Source organism: Solenopsis invicta, chromosome 10, assembly GCF_016802725.1.
Source record: "Solenopsis invicta isolate M01_SB chromosome 10, UNIL_Sinv_3.0, whole genome shotgun sequence".
Taxonomy (NCBI): domain Eukaryota; kingdom Metazoa; phylum Arthropoda; class Insecta; order Hymenoptera; family Formicidae; genus Solenopsis; species Solenopsis invicta.
The window spans coordinates 11,050,699-11,065,831 of NC_052673.1; positions in this window are offsets into that span (position 1 = coordinate 11,050,699).

Below are 15,133 nucleotides of genomic sequence, written 5' to 3' on the forward strand. Positions count from 1 at the left end.
GGCTATCAGAACACAGAGATATTGGAGAAATTCGCAAAAAAAATTTTTCTCAAAAATTTTGGTCTGATATAAGTCTTTCGTTTTTCACTTTAGCGATTCGATCCATCATGAAAAAAGTTAAAAGTCTTCTGGGGGCTATCAGAACACAAAAATATTGGAGAAATTCGCAAAAGAAATTTTTCTCAAAAATATTGGTCTGATATAAGTCTTTCGTTTTTCACTTTAGCGATTCGATCCATCATGATAAAAGTTTCAAGTCTTCTGGGGGCTCTCAGAACACGATTCGGTCACCTCGAGTGAGGTGGCCGATGCCTTGGGAGCCATAGGAGGATGCTCCCCACACGACATCAAAGTGGGGGAGATCCGAACGGCTCCCAACGGGCTAGGCACCTGCTGGGTACGTATCCCAGCCAAGGCTGGCAAGGCAGCTCTGGCCGCCCCCGCGTCAGGGTGGGCTGGTCGAGCTGCCGAGTGGTGCTGCTTCCCCCTCGGGGGCTGCAGTGCCATAAGTGCCTGGCCCAAGTCCACGTCCAGGCCAAATGCAGCAGCCGGATCGATAGATCCGGCTGCTGCTACAGGTGCGGAGGCCTTGGCCATCTGGCCAAGGCATGCACTGCCAAGGCGGGCTGCCCGGTCTGTCGCGACGCGGGCAAGCCTGCCAAGCACAGAATCGGTGCAAAGGGGTGCCTGGCTAACAAGCCGCAACGGGCGCCCCTGAGCACCGAGGACCGGAGGGAGGCGGGGCCATCTACAATCTCAGATTCAACCCCGCCCCCTGCTCCGGTCCCCATGGTGGTAGTTGAGGAGGAAGCCCCTCTCCCGCAAAGGGAGAGGACCATAAGAACCGAGAACGCGGAAACCCGCGAAACCGAGATGGAGGTGGAGGAGCCTCAGGGGACATCCGAAAATGCCCCCTAGGCTCCTCCAGGCCAACCTCAATCACGCCAGGGCTGCGCAAGACATGCTTGCGCAGTGCCTGGTGGAGGGGGGTGGCGGGCTGGCCATCGTCGCCGATCCTTATAGGATCCCCGAGGGCAACCCCAACTGGGTTGGAGATTCCTCGGGGAAGGTGGCGATGGTCAGCCATCATGTGCCGGGCGCTCCGCCGATGATTCCTCTATCGGCTGGCGAGGGCTTCGTCATGGTCGAGTACGGACCCATCGATGTCCTGGGATGCTATCTCCCCCCTAGCCTAACCAGGGGGGAGTACGAGGCGGCCTTAGACGGCATGGAGAGCGACATACTCAGTCGCTCTCCAAGGCCTGTCATCGTGGGGGGAGACCTCAATGCCCACGCTGTGGCCTGGGGCTCCCCCCGCACTAACGCGAGGGGCCGCCTCGCTTTAGAGTTTGCGGCGGGGCTCGGCCTGGTCCTTTTGAACCGGGGCCGGGTCAGCACCTACGTGGGGACCGGGGGAGAGTCCATTGTCGACGTGACATGGGCCTCCCCCGAGGCCCTAAACAGGGTCCAGGGATGGACGGTGGAGACCGGCTCCCTCGGAGAGACGTCTGATCATAGACTTATCTCCATGGAGCTGGTCTCCCCCCCAACCCACGGAGGTGCGAGAGCAACGCCGCGGCACCCGGGATAGGAATCGATGGGTTCTGAGGAAACTCGACCTAGAAGCCCTCGAGGTCAGCCTCCTCGCCTCCACTTGGCCGGAGGGAGGAGCTGACCTCGGAGCCGAGGAGGAGGCGGAGCGCCTCTGTGAGATTATGTCGCGTGCCTGCGACGCCTCCATGCCCCGCAGCAGACCTATGGCGCGCCGCGCCGCCTACTGGTGGTCCGCGGAGCTCGCCGAACTAAGGCGAGCTACCGTGGCCGCCAGGCGGGCGCACACGCGCGCCAAGCGACGGGGCATGGAGGAAGCGTTGACAAACGCCACGGCGGTCCTCAGGGATGCCAGAAAGGCCCTGAGGACCGCCATAGCTCGGGCGAAGGCCGCGGCCTGGGAGGATATGATCTCCGAGCTGGATCGCGACCCATGGGGCAGGCCTTACTGTATAGTAATGAAAAGGCTTCGCCCATGGGCGCCTCCAGTCTCGGAGACGCTGGACCCCCAGTTCCTCCAAAGGGTGGTGAACACACTGTTCCCCACCCGGGGGAGGGATATCCCGGAAAAGTCCGGCCCTCCCCCAGGATGGTCGGAGGAACTGGAGGTGTCCAGGCACGAAATGGTCGCGGCCTTCGCCCGAATAACTGGCAAAAAAGCGAAGGCGCCCGGGCCGGATGGCATCTATGCCAAAATCTGGGCCCGGGCATCGCCTATCGTAGGGGAGGCACTTCGTGCCACGTACACGAAGTGCCTCCGGGAAGGTACCTTCCCCAGGAGGTGGAAGAGGGCCCGGCTTGTCCTCCTTAAAAAGGAGGGCAAGCCCGCGGAGAGTCCCTCCGCGTACAGGCCCCTCTGTATGCTGGATGATGCGGGTAAGATCTTCGAGCGAATAATCGCTAACCGCATCATCCGGCATATGGCCCGGAATGGTCCTGAACTATCCCCCAAACAATACGGGTTCCGAGAGGCGCGATCGACAATCGACGCGATACGTCAGGTTCGGTCCCTCTCGGAATCCCTCCCTAACGGGGGATGGGATGGTGGCGTTGGCGATATCCCTGGATATCGCCAACGCCTTTAATAGTCTCCCCTGGGGCGAGGTGGTGGCGGCGCTGAGCGAGTACTTTCGCCTGCCGCCCTACCTCGTCGCCATCGTTCAGGACTATTTCCGGGATAGGGAGCTGGAGTTCCGCGACAAAGACGGACTCCAGCAGCGGAGGGACGTGTCATGTGGCGTTCCACAGGGGTCCGTGTTGGGCCCCCTGCTATGGAACGCCGCATACGACAAAGTGCTCTGCACGGCCCTCCCCCCCCCGCTGCTACGTCGTCGGCTACGCTGACGACACGTTCATAGTGGCGGGGGGGACCTCCTGGGGAGGAGCAGTCAAGGGCGACTGGGCAGTGGCCTGTGTCGTCGGTGCCATAAAAGGCCTGGGCCTGAGGGTGGCCCCGGAGAAGACAGAAGCCATATTCTTTCACGATGGCTCCTCCGGGGTACCGCCCCAGGCCTTCGTCCTGGTGGACAACACCCGTGTTCAGGTGGGTGCAACCCTGAAGTACCTTGGGTTGCACCTGGACGGTCGCTGGGCCTTCACTGATCACTTTGACCAGCTGGCCCAGCGGTTGGGCAGGAGATTGAACGCCCTCAATGGGTTGATGCCCAACCTCCGGGGTCCGAGGGTGGGTGCTAGACGCGCGTACGCCCTCGCGATCATGTCCGGGGCTCTGTACGGAGCCCCGGTGTGGTTCCGCGAGGCGCTGGCCAGCCGCCGCATCAAGAAGGTGTTGCACGATGTGCAGCGGCTGCTGGCGCGAAGGATAACGCGCGCGTTTCGCACCGCTCCCAACGCGGCAATCATGGCCCTGGCGGGGCTCCCCTCGGCGGAGTACACGGCCGATGCCCTGGCGTGGATCTACGCCAGGGCAAAAGCCATCCGCCTTGAGGGGGGGGGTAGTCACCCCCAGGGCCACCGCGTTGCTACGGGAGAGGGCCCGTCGGCGGGTGATGAGGTCATGGAAGAGGAACCTCATCGACAACCCGCCGGCGGCCGGATCTCGGATCTTGGAGGCCGTCCTACCACACCTGGACGAATGGGTGGGCCGCCCGTTTGGCGGCTTGTCCTACAGGACGACACAGGTGCTCACCGGGCATGGCTGCTTCGGTGAGTACCTGTGCAGGATAAGGAAGGAGCCGACGACACAGTGCCAACACTGTGGCGCCGCCTGGGACTCCGCGCGGCACAGGCTGGAAGAGTGTCCAGCGTGGGAAGAGCTGCGCGGAGTCTTGAGGGCCGAAGTGGGAGATGAACTCTCCCTGCCGGCCATCATTAGTCAGATGGTTGGCAGGGAGAGCGCCTGGAAGGCGGTCTCCTCCTACTGCGAGCGAGTCATGCTGCAGAAGGAGGAGGCCGAAAAGGTGCGGGAGCGTCAGCCGGGGGGTCGTATGCCACCAGGCGACGCGAGGAACAGAAGGGGCGGCGGAGACGGGGGTCACGTTTCGTCTCGGCCCCCGCCCCGACCGCCCCGACCGAGAAGACGCGGCCCCCGCCCCCGGAGTTCCACCGGTCGGCGGCGGGGCAGAAGAGCCGTGGCGGTCGCCCCCACGCTCGCCACTATTGCGGAGGAGAGGGACGACGGCGACCGCCACCGAAATGATGAAATGGAGCGACCCTTCTCCCCTGCGGCTGCCGGCCCAGCTTACGGGACGCGCGGCCGTGGGAGGAGGGCCCCTCCCCATGTAAGTGAGCCCGGCGAGGCAGACCTGACTTAACGGTCCGGGGGAGCGATCGCGCGTCACAATGCGCCATCGCTCCCCCTCTAGCGCCTCGCCGGGGTGCTGGTGGGGGGAGGGGAAGGAACTCCTTCCTACCTCCTCACCCCCCAACACGGAGAAGAGTATGCCGCCGCGCCGGACTAGTCCGGCGCGTAGGGGCCCGGGACATCCGGCCGGGGGGCCGGACTCCCGGGCTTTACCCCCGTAAACATCAAAAGGGGAAGAGGTGGGGGAGGGCTGGTGTCCCTCTCCCCCGACCTGAGGCCGGCTTGGCCTCACGGCCCTGCCGGGGGACCCGCACCAGGTGCCCCCAGCGTGCTGAGTCGGCCTCGGCCGACCGGTCCGGGGGGCTCCGGAAGCATGCTGCACGCGTTCCCGGAGTCCCCCAGCCAAGGACCAGAGCCGGACACCCGGAGGGGTTTTAGTGGGTATGCCCCAGTCGTCACGTCGACGGCGGGGGAGAGCCCCACATAACCGCCAGGCCTCCCCCGAGGCCTGGGGTATGCGGTAACGCATTTCCCCTTCGTCAAAAAAAAAAAAAAAAAAAAAAAAAAGGGCTATCAGAACACAAAAATATTGGAGAAATTCGCAAAAAAAATTTTACTCAAATATTTTGAACTTTGACTGATATAACTCTTTCGTTTTTCACTTTAGCGATTCGATCCATCATGATAAAAGTTTGAACTCTTCTGGGGTCTATCAGAACACAAAGATATTGGAGAAATTCGCAAAAAAATTTTTTCTCAAAAATTTTGATCTGATATAAGTCTTTCGTTTTTCACTTTAGCGATTCGATCCATCATGATAAAAGTTTGAACTCTTCTGGGGTCTATCAGAACACAGAGATATTGGAGAAATACGCAAAAGACATTATTCTAAAAAACTTCGATCGCATATAAGTCTTTCATTTTTCACTTTAGCGATTCGATCCATCATGATAAAAGTTATAAGTCTTCTGGGGGCTATCAGAACACAGAGATAATGGAGAAATTCGCAAGAAAATTTTTTCTCAAAAATTTTGGTCTGATATAAGTCTTTCGTTTTTCACTTTAGCGATTCGATCCATCATGATAGGAGTGTGAACACTTCTGGGGGCTATCAGAACACAGAGATATTGGAGAAATTCGCAAAAAAAATTTTACTCAAATATTTCGAACTTTGACTTATATAACTCTTTCGTTTTTCACTTTAGCGATTCGATCCATCATGATAAAAGTTTGAACTCTTCTGGGGGCTATCTGAACACAGAGATATTGGAGAAATTCGCAAAAGAAATTTTACTCAAAAATTTTGGTCTGATATAAGTCTTTCGTTTTTCAATTTAGCGATTCGATCCATCATGATAAAAGTTTGAATTCTTCTGGAGGCTATCAGAACACAGAGATATTGGAGAAATTCGCAAAAAAAAATTTTCTCCAAAATGTTGGTCTGATATAAGTCTTTCGTTTTTCAATTTAGCGATTCGATCCATCATGATAGATGTGTGAACACTTCTGGGGGCTATCAGAACACAGAGATATTGGAGAAATTCGCAAAAAAAATTTTACTCAAATATTTCGAACTTTGACTGATATAACTCTTTCGTTTTTCACTTTAGCGATTTGATCCATCATGATAGAAGTGTGAACACTTCTGGGGGCTATCAGAACACAGAGATATTGGAGAAATTCGCAAAAAAAATTTTACTCAAATAATTCGAACTTTGACTGATACAACTCTTTCGTTTTTCACTTTAGCGATTCGATCCATCATGATAAAAGTTTGAACTCTTCTGGGGTCTATCAGAACACAGAGATATTGGAGAAATTCGCAAAAAAAATTTTTCTCAAAAATTTTGGTCTGATATAAGTCTTTCGTTTTTCAACTTAGCGATTCGATCCATCATGATAAAAGTTTCAAGTCTTCTGGGGGCTATCAGAACACAGAGATATTGGAGAAATTCGCAAAAGAAATTTTTCTCAAAAATTTTGGTCTGATATAAGTCTTTCGTTTTTCACTTTAGCGATTCGATCCATCATGATAGAAGTGTGAACACTTCTGGGGGCTATCAGAACACAGAGATATTGGAGAAATTCGCAAAAAAAATTTTACTCAAATATTTCGAACTTTGACTGATATAACTCTTTCGTTTTTCACTTTAGCGATTCGATCCATCATGATAGAAGAGTGAACACTTCTGGGGGCTATCAGAACACAGAGATATTGGAGAAATTCGCAAAAAAAATTTTACTCAAATAATTCGAACATTGACTGATACAACTCCTTCGTTTTTCACTTTAGCGATTCGATCCATCATGAAAAAAGTTAAAACTCTTCTGGGTGCTATCAGAACACAAAAATATTGGAAAAATTCGCAAAAGAAATTCTTCTCAAAAATTTTGGTCTGATATAAGTCTTTCGTTTTTCAATTTAGCTATTCGATCCATCATGATAAAAGTTTGAACTCTTCTGGGGGCTATCAGAACACAGAGATATTGGAGAAATTCGCAAAAGAAATTTTTCTCAAAAATTTTGGTCTGATATAAGTCTTTCGTGTTTCACATTAGCGATTCGATCCATCATGAAAAAAGTTAAAAGTCTTCTGGGGGCTATCAGAACACAAAAATATTGGAGAAATTCGCAAAAAAAATTTTACTCAAATATTTCGAACTTTGACTGATATAACTCTTTCGTTTTTCACTTTAGCGATTCGATCCATCATGATAAAAGTTTGAACTCTTCTGGGGGCTATCTGAACACAGAGATATTGGAGAAATTCGCAAAAGAAATTTTTCTCAAAAATTTTGGTCTGATATAAGTCTTTCGTTTTTCAATTTAGCGATTCGATCCATCATGATAAAAGTTTGAATTCTTCTGGGGGCTATCAGAACACAGAGATATTGGAGAAATTCGCAAAAAAAAATTTTCTCAAAAATTTTGGTCTGATATAAGTCTTTCGTTTTTCAATTTAGAGATTCGATCCATCAGGATAAAAGTTTGAACTCTTCTGGGGGCTATCAGAACGCAGAGATATTGGAGAAATTCGCAAAAGAAATTTTTCTCAAAAATTTTGGTCTGATATAAGTCTTTCGTGTTTCAACTTAGCGATTCGAACCATCATGAAAAAAGTTAAAACTCTTCTGGGGGCTATCAGAACACAAAAATATTGGAGAAATTCGCAAAAGAAATTTTTCTCAAAAATTTTGGTCTGATATAAGTCTTTCGTTTTTCACTTTAGCGATTCGATCCATCATGATAGAAGTGTGAACACTTCTGGGGGCTATCAGAACACAGAGATATTGGAGAAATTCGCAAAAAAAATTTTACTCAAATATTTCGAACTTTGACTGATATAACTCTTTCGTTTTTCACTTTAGCGATTCGATCCATCATGATAGAAGTGTGAACACTTCTGGGGGCTATCAGAACACAGAGATATTGGAGAAATTCGCAAAAAAAATTTTACTCAAATAATTCGAACTTTGACTGATACAACTCTTTCGTTTTTCACTTTAGCGATTCGATCCATCATGATAAAAGTTTGAACTCTTCTGGGGGCTATCTGAACACAGAGATAGTGGAGAAATTCGCAAAAAAATTTTTTCTCAAAAATTTTGGTCTGATATAAGTCTTTCGTTTTTCACTTTAGCGGTTCGATCCATCATGAAAAAAGTTAAAACTCTTCTGGGGGCTATCAGAACACAGTGATATTGGAGAAATTCGCAAAAAAAATTTTTCTCAAAAATTTTGGTCTGATATAAGTCTTTCGTTTTTCAACTTAGCGATTCGATCCATCATGATAAAAGTTTCAAGTCTTCTGGGGGCTATCAGAACACAGAGATATTGGAGAAATTCGCAAAAGGAATTTTTCTCAAAAATTTTGGTCTGATATAAGTCTTTCGTTTTTCACTTTAGCGATTCGATCCATCATAATAAAAGTTATAAGTCTTCTGGGGGCTATCAGAACACAGTGATATTGGAGAAATTCGCAAAAAAAATTTTTCTCAAAAATTTTGGTCTGATATAAGTCTTTCGTTTTTCAACTTAGCGATTCGATCCATCATGATAAAAGTTTCAAGTCTTCTGGGGGCTATCAGAACACAGAGATATTGGAGAAATTCGCAAAAGAAATTTTTCTCAAAAACTTTGGTCTGATATAAGTCTTTCGTTTTTCACTTTAGCGATTCGATCCATCATAATAAAAGTTATAAGTCTTCTGGGGGCTATCAGAACACAGTGATATTGGAGAAATTCGCAAAAAAAATTTTTCTCAAAAATTTTGGTCTGATATAAGTCTTTCGTTTTTCACTTTAGCGATTCGATCCATCATGATAGAAGTGTGAACACTTCTGGGGGCTATCAGAACACAGAGATATTGGAGAAATTCGCAAAAAAAGTATTACTCAAATAATTCGAACTTTGACTGATACAACTCTTTCGTTTTTCACTTTAGCGATTCGATCCTTCATGATAAAAGTTTGAACTCTTCTGGGGTCTATCAGAACACAGAGATATTGGAGAAATTCGCCAAAAAAATTTTTCTCCAAAATATTGGTCTGATATAAGTCTTTCGTTTTTCAATTTAGCGATTCGATCCATCATGATAAAAGTTTGAATTCTTCTGGGGGCTATCAGAACACAGAGATATTGGAGAAATTCGCAAAAAAAAATTTTCTCAAAAATTTTGGTCTGATATAAGTCTTTCGTTTTTCAATTTAGCGATTCGATCCATCATGATAAAAGTTTGAACTCTTCTGGGGGCTATCAGAACGCAGAGATATTGGAGAAATTCGCAAAAGAAATTTTTCTCAAAAATTTTGGCCTGATATAAGTCTTTCGTGTTTCACTTTAGCGATTCGATCTATCATGAAAAAAGTTAAAACTCTTCTGGTGGCTATCAGAACACAAATATATTGGAGAAATTCGCAAAAAAAATTTTTTCTCAAAAATTTTGGTCTGATATAAGTCTTTCGTTTTTCACTTTAGCGATTCGATTCATCATAATAAAAGTTATAAGTCTCCTGGGGGCTATCAGAACACAGAGATATTGGAGAAATTCGCAAAAAAAATTTTACTCAAATAATTCGAACTTTGACTGATACAACTCTTTCGTTTTTCACTTTAGCGATTCGATCCATCATGATAAAAGTTTGAACTCTTTTGGGGTCTATCAGAACACAGAGATATTGGAGAAATTCGCAAAAAAAATTTTTCTCAAAAATTTTGGTCTTATATAAGTCTTTCGATTTTCAATTTTGCGATTCGATCCATCATGATAAAAGTTTGAATTCTTCTGGGGGCTATCAGAACACAGAGATATTTGAGAAATTCGCCAAAAAAAATTTACTCAAATAATTCGAACTTTGACTGATACAACTCTTTCGTTTTTCACTTTAGTGATTCGACCCATCATGATAAAAGTTTGAACTCTTCTGGGGTCTATCAGAACACAGAGATATTGGAGAAATTCGCAAAAAAAATTTTTCTCAAAAATTTTGGTCTGATATAAGTCTTTCGTTTTTCAACTTAGCGATTCGATCCATCATGATAAAAGTTTCAAGTCTTCTGGGGGCTATCAGAACACAGAGATATTGGAGAAATTCGCAAAAGAAATTTTTCTCAAAAATTTTGTTCTGATATAAGTCTTTCGTTTTTCACTTTAGCGATTCGATCCATCATGATAGAAGTGTGAACACTTCTGGGGGCTATCAGAACACAGAGATATTGGAGAAATTCGCAAAAAAAATTTTACTCAAATATTTGTAACTTTGACTGATATAACTCTTTCGTTTTTCACTTTAGCGATTCGATCCATCATGATAGAAGTGTGAACACTTCTGGGGGCTATCAGAACACAGAGATATTGGAGAAATTCGCAAAAAAAATTTTACTCAAATAATTCGAACTTTGACTGATACAACTATTTCGTTTTTCACTTTAGCGATTCGATCCATCATGATAAAAGTTTGAACCCTTCTGGGGGCTATCTGAACACAGAGATAATGGAGAAATTCGCAAAAAAATTTTTTCTCAAAAATTTTGGTCTGATATAAGTCTTTCGTTTTTCACTTTAGCGATTACGATCCATCATGATAGGAGTGTGAACACTTCTGGGGGCTATCAGAACACAGAGATATTGGAGAAATTCGCAAAAAAATTTTACTCAAATATTTCGAACTTTGACTTATATAACTCTTTCGTTTTTCACTTTAGCGATTCGATCCATCATGATAAAAGTTTGAACACTTCTGGGGGCTATCAGAACACAGAGATATTGGAGAAATTCGCAAAAAAAATTTTTCTCAAAAATTTTGGTCTGATATAAGTCTTTCGTTTTTCACTTTAGCGATTCGATCCATCATGATAGAAGTGTGAACACTTCTGGGGGCTATCAGAACACAGAGATATTGGAGAAATTCGCAAAAAAAATTTTACTCAAATATTTCGAACTTTGACTTATATAACTCTTTCGTTTTTCACTTTAGCGATTCGATCCATCATGATAAAAGTTTGAACTCTTCTGGGGGCTATCTGAACACAGAGATATTGGAGAAATTCGCAAAAGAAATTTTACTCAAAAATTTTGGTCTGATATAAGTCTTTCGTTTTTCAATTTAGCGATTCGATCCATCATGATAAAAGTTTGAATTCTTCTGGGGGCTATCAGAACACAGAGATATTGGAGAAATTCGCAAAAAAAAATTTTCTCAAAAATTTTGGTCTGATATAAGTCTTTCGTTTTTCAATTTAGCGATTCGATCCATCAGGATAAAAGTTTGAACTCTTCTGGGGGCTATCAGAACGCAGAGATATTGGAGAAATTCGCAAAAGAAATTTTTCTCAAAAATTTTGGTCTGATATAAGTCTTTCGTGTTTCAACTTAGCGATTCGAACCATCATGAAAAAAGTTAAAACTCTTCTGGGGGCTATCAGAACACAAAAATATTGGAGAAATTCGCAAAAGAAATTTTTCTCAAAAATTTTGGTCTGATATAAGTCTTTCGTTTTTCACTTTAGCGATTCGATCCATCATGATAGAAGTGTGAACACTTCTGGGGGCTATCAGAACACAGAGATATTGGAGAAATTCGCAAAAAAAATTTTACTCAAATATTTCGAACTTTGACTGATATAACTCTTTCGTTTTTCACTTTAGCGATTCGATCCATCATGATAGAAGTGTGAACACTTCTGGGGGCTATCAGAACACAGAGATATTGGAGAAATTCGCAAAAAAAATTTTACTCAAATAATTCGAACTTTGACTGATACAACTCTTTCGTTTTTCACTTTAGCGATTCGATCCATCATGATAAAAGTTTGAACTCTTCTGGGGGCTATCTGAACACAGAGATAGTGGAGAAATTCGCAAAAAAATTTTTTCTCAAAAATTTTGGTCTGATATAAGTCTTTCGTTTTTCACTTTAGCGGTTCGATCCATCATGAAAAAAGTTAAAACTCTTCTGGGGGCTATCAGAACACAGTGATATTGGAGAAATTCGCAAAAAAAATTTTTCTCAAAAATTTTGGTCTGATATAAGTCTTTCGTTTTTCAACTTAGCGATTCGATCCATCATGATAAAAGTTTCAAGTCTTCTGGGGGCTATCAGAACACAGAGATATTGGAGAAATTCGCAAAAGAAATTTTTCTCAAAAATTTTGGTCTGATATAAGTCTTTCGTTTTTCACTTTAGCGATTCGATCCATCATAATAAAAGTTATAAGTCTTCTGGGGGCTATCAGAACACAGTGATATTGGAGAAATTCGCAAAAAAAATTTTTCTCAAAAATTTTGGTCTGATATAAGTCTTTCGTTTTTCAACTTAGCGATTCGATCCATCATGATAAAAGTTTCAAGTCTTCTGGGGGCTATCAGAACACAGAGATATTGGAGAAATTCGCAAAAGAAATTTTTCTCAAAAACTTTGGTCTGATATAAGTCTTTCGTTTTTCACTTTAGCGATTCGATCCATCATAATAAAAGTTATAAGTCTTCTGGGGGCTATCAGAACACAGTGATATTGGAGAAATTCGCAAAAAAAATTTTTCTCAAAAATTTTGGTCTGATATAAGTCTTTCGTTTTTCACTTTAGCGATTCGATCCATCATGATAGAAGTGTGAACACTTCTGGGGGCTATCAGAACACAGAGATATTGGAGAAATTCGCAAAAAAAGTATTACTCAAATAATTCGAACTTTGACTGATACAACTCTTTCGTTTTTCACTTTAGCGATTCGATCCTTCATGATAAAAGTTTGAACTCTTCTGGGGTCTATCAGAACACAGAGATATTGGAGAAATTCGCCAAAAAAATTTTTCTCCAAAATATTGGTCTGATATAAGTCTTTCGTTTTTCAATTTAGCGATTCGATCCATCATGATAAAAGTTTGAATTCTTCTGGGGGCTATCAGAACACAGAGATATTGGAGAAATTCGCAAAAAAAAATTTTCTCAAAAATTTTGGTCTGATATAAGTCTTTCGTTTTTCAATTTAGCGATTCGATCCATCATGATAAAAGTTTGAACTCTTCTGGGGGCTATCAGAACGCAGAGATATTGGAGAAATTCGCAAAAGAAATTTTTCTCAAAAATTTTGGCCTGATATAAGTCTTTCGTGTTTCACTTTAGCGATTCGATCTATCATGAAAAAAGTTAAAACTCTTCTGGTGGCTATCAGAACACAAATATATTGGAGAAATTCGCAAAAAAAATTTTTTCTCAAAAATTTTGGTCTGATATAAGTCTTTCGTTTTTCACTTTAGCGATTCGATTCATCATAATAAAAGTTATAAGTCTCCTGGGGGCTATCAGAACACAGAGATATTGGAGAAATTCGCAAAAAAAATTTTACTCAAATAATTCGAACTTTGACTGATACAACTCTTTCGTTTTTCACTTTAGCGATTCGATCCATCATGATAAAAGTTTGAACTCTTTTGGGGTCTATCAGAACACAGAGATATTGGAGAAATTCGCAAAAAAAATTTTTCTCAAAAATTTTGGTCTTATATAAGTCTTTCGATTTTCAATTTTGCGATTCGATCCATCATGATAAAAGTTTGAATTCTTCTGGGGGCTATCAGAACACAGAGATATTTGAGAAATTCGCCAAAAAAAATTTACTCAAATAATTCGAACTTTGACTGATACAACTCTTTCGTTTTTCACTTTAGTGATTCGACCCATCATGATAAAAGTTTGAACTCTTCTGGGGTCTATCAGAACACAGAGATATTGGAGAAATTCGCAAAAAAAATTTTTCTCAAAAATTTTGGTCTGATATAAGTCTTTCGTTTTTCAACTTAGCGATTCGATCCATCATGATAAAAGTTTCAAGTCTTCTGGGGGCTATCAGAACACAGAGATATTGGAGAAATTCGCAAAAGAAATTTTTCTCAAAAATTTTGTTCTGATATAAGTCTTTCGTTTTTCACTTTAGCGATTCGATCCATCATGATAGAAGTGTGAACACTTCTGGGGGCTATCAGAACACAGAGATATTGGAGAAATTCGCAAAAAAAATTTTACTCAAATATTTGTAACTTTGACTGATATAACTCTTTCGTTTTTCACTTTAGCGATTCGATCCATCATGATAGAAGTGTGAACACTTCTGGGGGCTATCAGAACACAGAGATATTGGAGAAATTCGCAAAAAAAATTTTACTCAAATAATTCGAACTTTGACTGATACAACTATTTCGTTTTTCACTTTAGCGATTCGATCCATCATGATAAAAGTTTGAACCCTTCTGGGGGCTATCTGAACACAGAGATAATGGAGAAATTCGCAAAAAAATTTTTTCTCAAAAATTTTGGTCTGATATAAGTCTTTCGTTTTTCACTTTAGCGATTACATCCATCATGATAGGAGTGTGAACACTTCTGGGGGCTATCAGAACACAGAGATATTGGAGAAATTCGCAAAAAAAATTTTACTCAAATATTTCGAACTTTGACTTATATAACTCTTTCGTTTTTCACTTTAGCGATTCGATCCATCATGATAAAAGTTTGAACACTTCTGGGGGCTATCAGAACACAGAGATATTGGAGAAATTCGCAAAAAAAATTTTTCTCAAAAATTTGGTCTGATATAAGTCTTTCGTTTTTCACTTTAGCGATTCGATCCATCATGATAGAAGTGTGAACACTTCTGGGGGCTATCAGAACACAGAGATATTGGAGAAATTCGCAAAAAAATTTTACTCAAATATTTCGAACTTTGACTTATATAACTCTTTCGTTTTTCACTTTAGCGATTCGATCCATCATGATAAAAGTTTGAACTCTTCTGGGGGCTATCAGAACACAGAGATATTGGAGAAATTCGCAAAAGAAATTTTACTCAAAAATTTTGGTCTGATATAAGTCTTTCGTTTTTCAATTTAGCGATTCGATCCATCATGATAAAAGTTTGAATTCTTCTGGGGGCTATCAGAACACAGAGATATTGGAGAAATTCGCAAAAAAAAATTTTCTCAAAAATTTTGGTCTGATATAAGTCTTTCGTTTTTCAATTTAGCGATTCGATCCATCAGGATAAAAGTTTGAACTCTTCTGGGGGCTATCAGAACGCAGAGATATTGGAGAAATTCGCAAAAGAAATTTTTCTCAAAAATTTTGGTCTGATATAAGTCTTTCGTGTTTCAACTTAGCGATTCGAACCATCATGAAAAAAGTTAAAACTCTTCTGGGGGCTATCAGAACACAAAAATATTGGAGAAATTCGCAAAAGAAATTTTTCTCAAAAATTTTGGTCTGATATAAGTCTTTCGTTTTTCACTTTAGCGATTCGATCCATCATGATAAAAGTTTCAAGT